At 41.8% G+C, this 12,169-nt stretch overlaps 1 non-coding gene across 1 annotated transcript; it reads right to left on the bottom strand.

Moving 5' to 3' along the window:
• Positions 1-839: 839 nt before the first annotated feature.
• On the bottom strand, positions 840-942 carry LOC144479301 (U6 spliceosomal RNA). Its single transcript, XR_013495495.1, has one exon. It is a non-coding gene; the product is annotated as a U6 spliceosomal RNA (small nuclear RNA).
• Between the last annotated feature and the right edge of the window lie 11,227 nt (positions 943-12,169).

Here is a 12,169-nt window from a genome sequence, read left to right as displayed (position 1 = left end):
ATCATCAACCTGAAAGGTTAACTCTGTTCCCTCACCATAGAAGATGCCTAACCTGCTAAGTATTGACCTGCTAAGTATTTGACAAAACATAATCAGAAAGGTTAATTGAATATTAGCCTTTATAACTAGCTACAATATAAAGAGGAAAAAAGAAATTAACTAACCTTCAGGCATTCTCAAACTTCAGCCCTCAGTAGGTCCCAGTGTCTTTTTAAATGAAGAATGGGGCGGCACAGTAGCACAGTGGTTAGTACTGCTGCCTCACAGCGCCTGGGATTTGGGTTCGATTCCTGGCTTGGGTCACTGTCTGTGTGGAGTTTGCACATTCTCCCCGTGTCTGTGTGGGTTTCCTCCGGATGTTCCGGTTTCCTTCCACACTCCAAAGATGTGCAGTTTAGGTGGATTGGCCATGCTAATTTGCCGCTTAGCTTCAGGGGGACTAGACAGGGTAAATGCATGGGTTTATGGGGATAGGGCCTGGGTAGGATTGTGGTCGGTGCAGACTCGATGGGCCAAATGGCCTCCTTCTGCACTGTAGGATTCTATTAAAAAAAACTCTTGGTGCAAGGTACCATCTAACGATTTCTCTTCTGTATGTTTCTATGTAACACATTGTTGCCTCGAATAAATGCATCTCCATATTTGTAATCAAAATTGGAAAGAACTATGAAACAAGCATGTCTTTTCTTTAAAGAAAACAGAATAAAAATGACTTTGGGCAAAGTAAAAGGAGCCAGCATTGTATGGGCACAGGTAATTGCTTCTGGCCAGTCCAGTTATCAAACCCACAACCTTGGCACTGTTACCACCACACTCTAACCAACTGAGCTAACCAACCAAAAAATATGGACCGCTTCACGAATTTGCATGTCATCCTTGCGCAGGGCCATGCTAATCTTCTCTATATCATTCCAATTTTAGTGTATGTGCTGTCATAGGCACGATTGGCAAATCTTTCTCTGTAGTGCCTCTTTGGTTGGGCACCTATCAGTGCACTGAAGAGTTTCTTAGAGTGGAAGGCTGAGAATGGCTCACACCTCAACAACGTCCTTACAATGGACCGCTTCTTGTTGGCCCAGGTCCATTTATGATCATTTGGGTAAACCCTGGTGCAATGCTGTGAAGGTGGAGATTTGCTAGAGTGAGTCTCGACTCCATTTCTGCTTAGCTGTGGCTGGAAAGTTAGGAACATCAAAGAGGAAAATCGATCTGTTGCCCTTTACTCATTGTGTATGCTCATTACCCCTTGTGCTGCAGTTATAATTTACCTTTGGCATTATAGCAAAATTAATCTCATTTCAAAAAGTAGTGGATTATATGGAACGCTTTGACAAGTTTTGATGATATGGACAGGAGCTATTTATATTAATTTTACATTTCATGAAATAGTTCTTTAGATTACCTTCCTCTTCGACTCAGTATTTTATGTGCAAGGTTATTATTCAATCACCTCATTTTAAGGTCTCCTTGGCTACCATTTTAGCTACATCCAGTGACACATAAGGATAGATCAAGTCGCACAATTTTCCAACTTGGAAGATCCATTTTGGTTTTAAGGCCCTTGTTAGACCTAATTTTTGCTCAGAGAGGCTGTGTTAGATATGAATCAGGCCCTCTGATACTGGAAACAGATCGCAGGTGTCCACGAGGGCTGAACTGGTTAGACAGCACACCTCAAGGTGGGCTGGTTAGATGGCACACCTCAGTTCTCTGGGACTTTGTCCCAGTTGTTTTAGAATCTGTTAGGTCCTCTAGCCCTTACCCATCAACCCGCACAAGCCCTCATACTCCCTCATACCCTCATATCATCTCCATGCCAATTCATGCCTCCACCAATCCACACATCTCCAGTCCACCACCATGTCAACTCATGCTCCCCCATATCACCTCTGTAGCCACTCACCCAGTATTCATCTGACGGCAGACCTCAGCAGCCATATGGAGATGAGAAACTAAAATAAATTTCTAAAAATCTAATACGGCTCTCACTCATATACACTTGATAGTGTAAAACTCCCATTCACGAATCCCATGCAAATCTTTCAAATCTCCTTAAGTGGTTAATCTGTTCAGTAGCCATTCAGTTGCCAAATTGAAGACAGTTAATCCTTTTAAATTGTCAATCAAACTGTGAACTCAGGACAATCTGCTGAGGTAATCATGGCTTTTGAAGCTCAGCCAAGTCTTCATAAGTAGATAAGAACATCTCTTGGGAAATGTCAACAAAGAACTCTATTGAAACTATGGAACAGATGGTCATTTTTTTTTCTAACCTGCACTAGATGTCTTGTCAAAGTAATCCAGAAGATGATACTTTAAAAAAACTCTTACTGACAATATAAGCCTGTTTATTCTCAGGTTTAAGGAGAAGGTGATTTTTTTTTTTAAAGTTCAGATCAAAACTTACCCACTCTTCAAGAGTGTTTATGTCTGCTCCATCAATTTGTGACTCTTACACTGCAATTTCGGCAGCCAAATTTGGGTATTTTTGAACTCAGTGCTAAGTTGAAATGAACCTGCTGAGTTTGGATTTCCAAACTGTGTGAATCAAGCTCTACCCCCTTCCCCCAATGAGGGTGGAGCTTCCGTATCTGGATCAAGCCCACCATTCTTAAAGGTCTACAGAGTTGTTTTTCCAACTCTGCATAAATCCCAGTGCTAAGGGTTAACCCTGAGACCCCCCTGAATACTTCCTCCTGCATTAATGTTTTCAATAGCCAGAACCAAACACGATGCTCAAGATGTGACTTGAACAGAGAGTGCTGTTCAGTTTCAACATAACGGCTTCTGACCTGAACTCTATTGATGTGATAGTGCAGCTCAAAATTTGTTAGTTTTATTGATTGTTGCCCTGTACAGCTTGGACAGGCTTAATTTTTGTCTACTATCATTCCCAGACCTCTTTCAGTAGACTCTTCCCTATTATTTATCATCATTCATTAAGAATGTCTCATTCTTCCTTTCAAAGTGCAATAATTTACTTTGTGTTCGTTGAACTTCATCCGCCCAAGTCTGGACAATTATATCTAGACACCTATGACTGTGTGGCCAAATTCCCCTCCGATTCCATTTTCACGTTTGCTGACGACACCACTGTAGTGGGTCGGATCTCAAACAATGACGAGACAGAGTACAGGAATGAGGTAGAGAATCTGGTGAACTGGTGCAGCAACAATAATCTCTCCCTCAACGTCAACAAGATGAAGGAGATTGTCATCGACTTCAGGAATCGTAAAGGAGAACATGCCTCTGTCTACATCAATGGGGACGAAGTAGAAAGGGTCGAGAGCTTCAAGGTTTTAGGTGTCCAGATCACCAACAACCTGTCCTGGTACCCCCATGCCGACAATATAGTTAAGAAAGCCCACCAACGCCTCTACTTTCTCAGAGGACTAAGGAAATTTGGCATGTCAGCTAAGACTCTCACCAACGTTTACAGATGCACCATAGAAAGCATTCTCTCTGGTTGTATCACAGTTTGGTATGGCTCTTGCTCTGCCCAAGACCGCAAGCAACTACAAAAGGTCGTGAATGTAGCCCAATCCATCACGCAAACCAGCCTCCCATCCATTGACTCTGTCTACCCTCCCCACTGCCTCGGCAAAGCAGACAGCATAATTAAAGACCCCACGCACCCCTGGCATTCTCTCTTCCACCTTCTTCCATCGGGAAAAAGATACAAAAGTCTGAGGTCACATACCAACCGACTCAAGAGCAGCTTCTTCCCCGCTGCTGTTAGACTTTTGAATGGACTTACCTTACATTAAGTTGATCTTTCTCTACACCCTAGCTATGACTGTAACACTACATTCTGCACTCTCTCGTTTCCTTCTCTATGAACAGTACATTTTGTCTGTATAGTGAGCAAGAAACAATACTTTTCACTGTATGTTAATACATGTGACAATAATAAATCAAATCAAATCAAATCAAATTATTGTAAACTCTACCTAGGCTTCTTTCTGTTCCTCCTTTGGACTCTAGTACATCTCCAACTTTAGGTGACATGAACTTCCTTAATTTGCATTATTGCGTTTCCTTTGTGTGTTCAGTAGACCAAAGCAGTAGTGTGATAATTTAGTAGTTTCTAGCTAAAAGTATTAATTACAAATCTATGCTGTGATTGATGTTTTTTATTAATGATGTTTGCACGTTGTTAATGGAAAACAACCTCAAATGACATCTGAACGAACACTCAAACCGCCAAGGCATAGTGGGCTATAGTCCGAGTGCTGGTAAATGGGATTAGTATAGATTGGTATTTGATGGTCAGCTTAGATATGGTGAGCTGAAAGGCCTGTTTCTGTGCTGTATGGTTCTATGACTCTATAACTTGCATTTATTATTTTAAGGACAATGGGGGAAAAGGAACAGGGCTTTAAGTATCAATGATTATTGAATCACTTGGGAGCCACAAAATTCCAATCAAGGAAACATTAGACTGCACAAGCAGCCCATTTTACTGTTTTAGTGGCGTTTTGTTTGGCTGGAAACCAATAAATATCTATTCTGTGGTGGCCATGGAAAATCAATGTGGTGGAAAATCCTTGTTGGATTGTGGCTTGTGCTACCAAATAAACCTGTTGGACTTTAACCTGGTGTTGTGAGACTTCTTACTGTGGAAACTCCTGCCATGACTTGCTGCTGTGAAAATGGAAGATGTGATGAAGGGATGTTTATATCTCGGTGGATAATGCTAAATAAACGTCAAACCAAAGTTGCCACACTGAATGACACTGCTGAATTCTCCTCACACTAATCAACTTCACTTCAGCACGTAGCGGATAAATGAATATTTGTTAAATGAATAGAAGTTGGAATTCACAAACCATTTTGTACTTGTACTCACTATTTCAAATTGCATATTCGACTGCAAGGCTTAAACTTCTACTAAATAAACATTTTTATATTAACAGTACATGTTTTGCCATTTTAGCAGCTCAAATTATATGGACAATTCCTCTCTGTGCTATATATACAGTCTTTATAAATGGAGTTACACTTCAGTACATTCAGCACACAGGAAATCTTCCCCATGTGCTCTATTACTTTCATTAGTATAACAACTGTTGCCATTAATGATTCAGAAAAAATATTATTGCAATTAGCTAAGAGCACATGAAAATGTTCATTGTGAATTTCTAATAAATGATTACTCCTAATCAAACAATTGTGAATTTAACAAGAGTTAGCAATATTCATTTTTATCCTTGTGGATTTAAAACATGAAGCTTATTAGGGAAAAATATACCCTTCTTTAGCCATTCTTCTTTTCATATCTGAATTCAATAAATATCGGATAAATGGGTCAAATCTCAAACAATGACGAGACAGAGTACAGAAATGAGATAGAGAATCTGGTGAACTGGTGCGGCAACAATAATCTCTCCCTCGATGTCAACAAAACGGAGGAGATTGCCATCGACTTTAGGATGCGTAAAGGAAAACATGCCCCTGTCTACATCAACGGGGACGAAGTAGAAAAGGTTGAGAGCTTCAAGTTTTTAGATGTCCAGATCACCAAAAACCTGTCCTGATCTCACCATGCCGACAATATAGTTAAGAAAGCCCACCAACGTCTCTACTTTCCCAAAAAACTGAGAAAATTTGGCATGTCAGCTACGACTCTCACCAGCTTTTACAGATACACCATAGAAAGCATTCCCTCTGGTTGTACCACAGCTTGGTATGGCTCCTGCTCTGCTCAAGATCGCAAGGAACTACAAAAGGTCGTGAATGTAGCCCAATCCATCATGCAAACCAGCCTCCCATCCATTGACTCTGTCTACACTTCCTGCTGCCTCAGCAAAGCAACCAGCATAATTAAGGACCCCATGTACCCTGGACATTCTCTCTTTCACCTTCTTCCTTCGGGAGAAAGATACAAAAGTCTGAGGTCCTGTACCAATCGACTCAAGAGCAGCTTCTTCCCTGCTGCTGTCAGACTTTTGAATGGACTTACCTTGCATTAAGTTGATCTTTCTCTACACCCTAGCTATGACTGTAATGCTACATTCTGCGCTCTCTCATTTCCTTCTCTATGAACGGTATGTTTTGTCTGTATAGCACGCAAGAAACAATACTTTTCACTGTATGTTAATACATGTGACAATAATAAATCAAATCAAATCAAATATCTGAACTTAAAAGTCAAATGAAACCATTGTCTTCCAGCTCTGGCGAAGGGTCATCCTGACTCAAAACATTGGTTCTATTCTGTCTCCACAGATGCTGTCAGACCTGCTGAGATGTTCCTGCATTGTCTGGGCGTGATCTTACCGGCCGTTCACTGCCGCTGCGGTGAGGATGGAAAATTTGGCATTCGGCCAAATCTTCGCTCACTGCAGTGGGAACAGAACATCCCACTGGTGTGAATGGCCATAAGATTTCACCCTCTATTTTTGTTTCGGATTCCAGCATCCGCAGTATTTTGCTTTTGTGAAATCATTGTCGATTGTTGCAAAAACCCATCTGGTTCACTTTGGGGAAGGAAATCTGCCATCCTCACCTGGCCTGGCTGACGTGTGTTTTTAGATTGACAGCAATGTGATTGACTCTTAAATGGCAGAGCAAGTCACACAATTCAAGGGCAATCGGGAATGGGCAATAAATGCGAGCCAGAGATTTGATTTGATTTATTATTGTCACATATATTAACATACAGTGAAAAGTATTGTTTCTTGCGCACTATACAGACAAAGCATACTGTTCATAGAGATGGAAAGGAGAGAGTGCAGAATGTAGTGTTATAGTCATAGCTAGGGTGTAGAGAAAGATCAACTTAATGCGAGACACCTACACCCTGTGAATGAACTTTTAAAAATATATAGCGTCAGGACCATACAGACAGCAAGGTGGATTTGTGGTTCAGGAATGACTGTGATCCAACAACTGGGGCAGAGGCCATATCCATAGCAGTGCCGGCAGCAATTCTACGAATGAAATTCTGAAAATCTTTCCCTGATGAAATAGCAAGGCTAGTATAAAGGTAAGCTTGCTGTGAAATTGGTTTCTGAAGAGCCTTGAGAGTGCGTTCACCAATTAGAAAGTTTTATCTTAAGATCACACTTCTGAAATTCTTCAGAAGCAAACTGATTTCAAATATTCATGAGCATTTGCAGTTGAGTTCTCATCTTTGACATTCCAAATTGTGTGCCTTTTTTTGCAGATAACAAGAAACACAATGAAGCTGTAAAACTTTTCCTGACATGTAAAATAAATTATGTATTTAATAAATCTTCATCAATTCTTTTTCAACTCAGTTTAAAAATGGGCTGAATTTTATGGAGCAGGCTATGTGGTGAGGCTAGGTCTTTCAAACCAGGGAGAGAAGATGGCGTTGGAATGCCTTTCAGCCCTCCTATTGTTCAACCGCCACCCCCCCCCCCCCCACCACCCCCGACAAGAGCCCAGTTGTGCCACTTAAGGGACCAGCTAAGGGCCTGGTGGCCATCCTGCGGGCTCAATGGGGTCGCTCTTCAACTCACAGAGCAGTCCCCATATACAATAGCTGACTCCACCGCCCTTCATCAACGCGAGCTCTCCCTTGCCAGGGCCTGCTTGACTGACCCTGGTGACCCCTCCCATTACTCCCAGTGACCCCTCAGCACCCCCCCCCCCCCCCCCCACTCACCATACTGCGAGGGCAGCATCCATCTGCGTTGCTTGATTGGGTGCAGTACTAACAGTCGCCATGCTCCTGGTGGTGGCACTGCTGAGTCGAAACCACCGCTAACCCTCTGAAAGGCCAACAGCCTGGGAATGGAGGGATACAAACGATTGGTCTAGTTGGACCAAGGAGCGGCACAGGCTTGGAGGGCCGAAGGGCCTGTTTCCTGTGCTGTACTGTTCTTTGTTCTTTAGCTCTTGGGGCAGGCTTTTGTCCCGACAGCAGCTCATCAACTGCATGAAACCAAGCCAGGGCTCCCCCCACTCCAAGCAGTCATGGGAAGCTGCCTCTGTCTTTCAGAGGGATGCCTTTCAGCCCTCCTATTGTTGGCCATCCTGTGGTGTCCCCGATGTCTTTGACATCGGGGCCACCACAGCCCCAGCCAAATGCATCTAGATCTTCAAAGAGTCCCCAGCTTAGTTATCAGTGTATAAATGTGCCCCGCATGGAGCAATGTAAGTCTGCAGGAATCTCAGGTTTAATCTTTAATCTATGTGATGATAGGGGCAGCTTGGTGGCACAGTGGTTAGCACTGCTGCTTCACAGCACCAGAGACCCAGGTTTGATTCTTAGCTTGGGTCACTGTCTGTGCAGAATCTGCACGTTCTCCCCATGTCTCCCTCTGTGTACCCGAACAGGCACCGGAGTGTGGCAACTCGGGGATTTTCACAGTAACTTCATTGCAGTGTTAATGTAAGCCTACTTGTGACACTAATAAATAAACTTTTTTAAAATGTTGAATTTGCATACCTCAAGTTGACAAATGATATATTTTTTAATTCATTTATTTATTCATGGGACATGGGTGTCGCTGGCTGGCCAGCATTTATTGCCCATCCCTAGTTTACAAGAGCAGTAGAGAGTTAACCACATTGCTGTGGCTCCAGAGTCACATGTAGACCAGAGCAGGTAAGGATGGCAGATTTCCTTCCCTAAAGGACATTAGTGAACCTAATGGGTTTTTCCGACAATTGATAATGGTTTCATGGTCATCAATAGATTCTTAATTCCAGATATTTTTTATTGAACTCAAATTCCACCATCTGCCGTGGCGGGATTCGAACCCAGGTCCCCAGAACATTAATCCAGTTTCTGGATTAATAGTCTAGCAATAATACCACTAGGCCATCGCATATTGGCACAATATTTTGTCTACATTAGGAAAAGGGAAAATCTGTTTCCCCCCTCCTTATTTGTATTTGTCCCTGGGATGTGAGCATCACCAAAGAGGCCAGTATTTGTTGACCACCTCTAATTGCCATTCAGAAGGTGACAATGTGCTGCCTCTCTGCTGTCCAATGCTTCCTCCTGCTCCGAGATCTGTTTGTGTGCACAGATAATAATATACTATTAAAATTCACTTTGCTTTGCAAGAACACAGGCAGCTTTTGCTCCATCATCTGCAGTGACTGCTGCCATTTTGTAAATTGGGCATCAGATTTCCCAGTATCATTAATTTATGAGGCACCAAACACTCTGTAATGAGTGAGTCATGAGCTAGCGTAAATATTTTGCTTTGTATGAAGTTGGAAAGTTTGAATATGTTGCCAAGTGCCGTTTGGCATTTGAAAGAAAAGCAGCATTCTTATTTCAATTATGTATAGCAAAGTGCAGAACATACGTAAACAAATGTGGGAGGATACAACAACCCATTAAATAACCATTTTACCCCTCTCCAGATTACCACACTAGCACTCTTGCTAAGGCTGATAACCTTGAGACTAGTAAAATAATTTAAGACAAGTAACTTTGGATATTTGAGAAGCTTTGTTTCTTACTTTGAAAGGCAACTTACCCTACCAGTTAGGACTTCTCAGCTAACAGGTGCTTGTACAACACTCAGGTATACATTAAATAACGTCTTTAATGAAATATAATCATTGTTGGACTCAAGCAGCCATTGTGGTGAAGAATTATTTTGTAAAGTCCAATTCTTTTACTTTCTAGGTTTGAAAGAAAACTTAAAGTAGATATCTGAATCTATCTTTTTGAAAACTTCTCCTAAAATGTATTATTTATGATTCTGTCACCCCCAGTGCAGTTAAAGAGACATAAAAAGGCATCGATTTGCATTAATGTAGAAGCACAGAATAGTTACAGCGCAGAAAGAGGCCATTTGGCCCATCATGTCCATGTCAGCTCTTTGCAAGACTTTGCAAGAAGAGCGCAAATTGAAAGGGTTTATATGGTATTGTTCAGAACCTATGGTATATGCAATTCGATTCACAAAACCATTGGAAACACCTCTACTTTCTCAGGAAGCTAAGGAATTTTGGTCTGGAACAACTCTCACCAATTTTTATAGATGCACCATAGAAAGCATTCTTTCTGGATGTGTCACAACTAGGTATGGCTCCTGCTCTGAGCAAGACCGCAAGAAGCTATAAAGAGTTGTGAACATAGCCCAAACCATCACGTAAACCAGTCTCCCATCCATTGACTCCGTGTACACTTCCCACTGCCACAGAAAAGCAGCCAGCATAATCAACGATCCCACACACCCCGGACATACTCTCCTCCACCTTCTTCCGTCGGGAAAAAGATACAAAAGTCTGAGAGCACGTACCAGATGACTCAAGTTTGTTCCCTGCTGCTATCAGGCTTTTGAATGGACCTATTATATATTAAACTGATCTTTCTCTTCACCCTATCTGTAACTGCACCCTCTGCTTTCCTTCTATATATTCTACAAACAGTGTTTTTTTGTAGCACGCAAGAAACAATACTTTTCACTGTATCCTAATACATGTGAAAATAATAAATCAAATCAAGGAAAAGTATGTTCCCCAGCAAAGGTAATGCAGAGGAATCAAAGTTATAAGGATCATTTGTAAAGTTAAGTTTGGTTACTCTTGATCGTTTGATTAAGCTTACTTACTCAGATCAGTCATTAACGCATGACTCAATGAGTCATGATTTCATTGAATGGAGGAGCAGACTCGATGGGCTGAATGGTCAACTTCTGCTCCTCTGTCTTATGGTTTTATGGAAAAAGACTTTGAGATGACACTATTGAGGTTTTCAACATTTTAAACGGGGTCAGCAAAGTTGATTTGAGGCAAAATGTTTAATATGCTAAAAGAAATTCAAATACCATTGCACGAAAGTAAAAAATGAGGAGGTTAGAAGTCAGAGGGCAAGTAAGAAAAAAGTTAATGAATTTATGAACCAGGTTACCAGAAAGAAGACACAAAAATGATCAGTCAAACCTGGTCCAATATCATAGACTCTTACAGAGAGAAGGTGATTTGGCCATGACTCTTACATAGCCATTGAGTTATCCATTCAATCCCAATCTACTTTCCTTTCCCTCATGTCCATTCTTTTTTCAAATATTTATCCAATACCTTTTAAGAAACTATAATAAATTATGTTTCTTTCCATCATTGTTTCTTGTAGCACATTCCAGGTCCCAACAACCTTTTGTACCAAGACAATTCCCTTAACCTCTCACTCTTTTTGAGTTGATGAACTTGACTGTGTGCCCTCTAGTGGAAATAACTTTTCACTATTTGCATTAGCAAATTCCCTCATCATTTTTGAGAAACATTATTGGATTTCCGCAACCTCTTTGGTTCGAGTGAAAAAGCTACATTTTATCTAGCTTTTTCTTCACATAAAGCCCCCTATCCTTGGTCGGATCTTAGTGAATCTCTTCTGTACCTTCTCCATGGCCTTGCAATCCTTCTTAACACGTGGGCCCCCGAATTAGACACAATGGCCAAATTTAGCGGACATTCGTGCCAACAGGATCTTCCAGTCCCGGCAATGGCGAACCCTCACCGTGGGTTTCTCAGCAGCAGGGGGTGAATGGAATGGGAAACCCCATTGGAATCAGAAGATCCTGCTACCAGCCAATGGTGGCCCACCTCGGCTGTCAGCCAATGGCAGGCTGCATCTGCTGTCAGCCAACAGCAGGCTGCCTCTGCCACTGCAAAACACACCACAGGAGGGGTGGGCATGGAAAATCCTACCCAATATTCTAAATGTAACGGTTTGGCCCCATCTTTTTGCTTTATTATTCAATTCCCTTTTATATAAAAGCTAAGGAGCGGGATTTTCCAGCCGTGCTTGGCCCAAGACCGGAAAATCCCACCCGAGGTCAACAGACCTTTGCATGGTCTGTGTCCCTCCTGCTACAATTCCCGTGGCGGGCGGGACAGGAAAATTCCACCCGAGATCTCATACACTTTTTTTGAACAGTTTTATTCCACTTTGATAAATTTGTCGTTGGGACCACCAAAATGTTTTGACTTTTTTTATTTGCTCTCAAGATGCGGGTAGTAATGTACAAAATTGGTATTTTTTGCCCACTGCACTTTTGACACAACAGTCTGTAGCAACTTAGTAACTGGCTCGGCCATATCAGAGGGCAGTTCTGAGCCATATTGGTTACATATAAACCAGAACAGGTAAGGATGACAGACTTTCTTCACCAAAAGACATTAGAGTTTTGTTTGTAAACAGGCAGTCAGCATCAAGGTCACTGATATTAGCCTT

This window comes from Mustelus asterias, chromosome 25 (genome assembly GCF_964213995.1).
Source record: "Mustelus asterias chromosome 25, sMusAst1.hap1.1, whole genome shotgun sequence".
NCBI classification, from domain to species: domain Eukaryota; kingdom Metazoa; phylum Chordata; class Chondrichthyes; order Carcharhiniformes; family Triakidae; genus Mustelus; species Mustelus asterias.
Note: the sequence above shows the minus strand (reverse complement) of the source record. Positions and strands in the feature narration are given on the sequence as shown.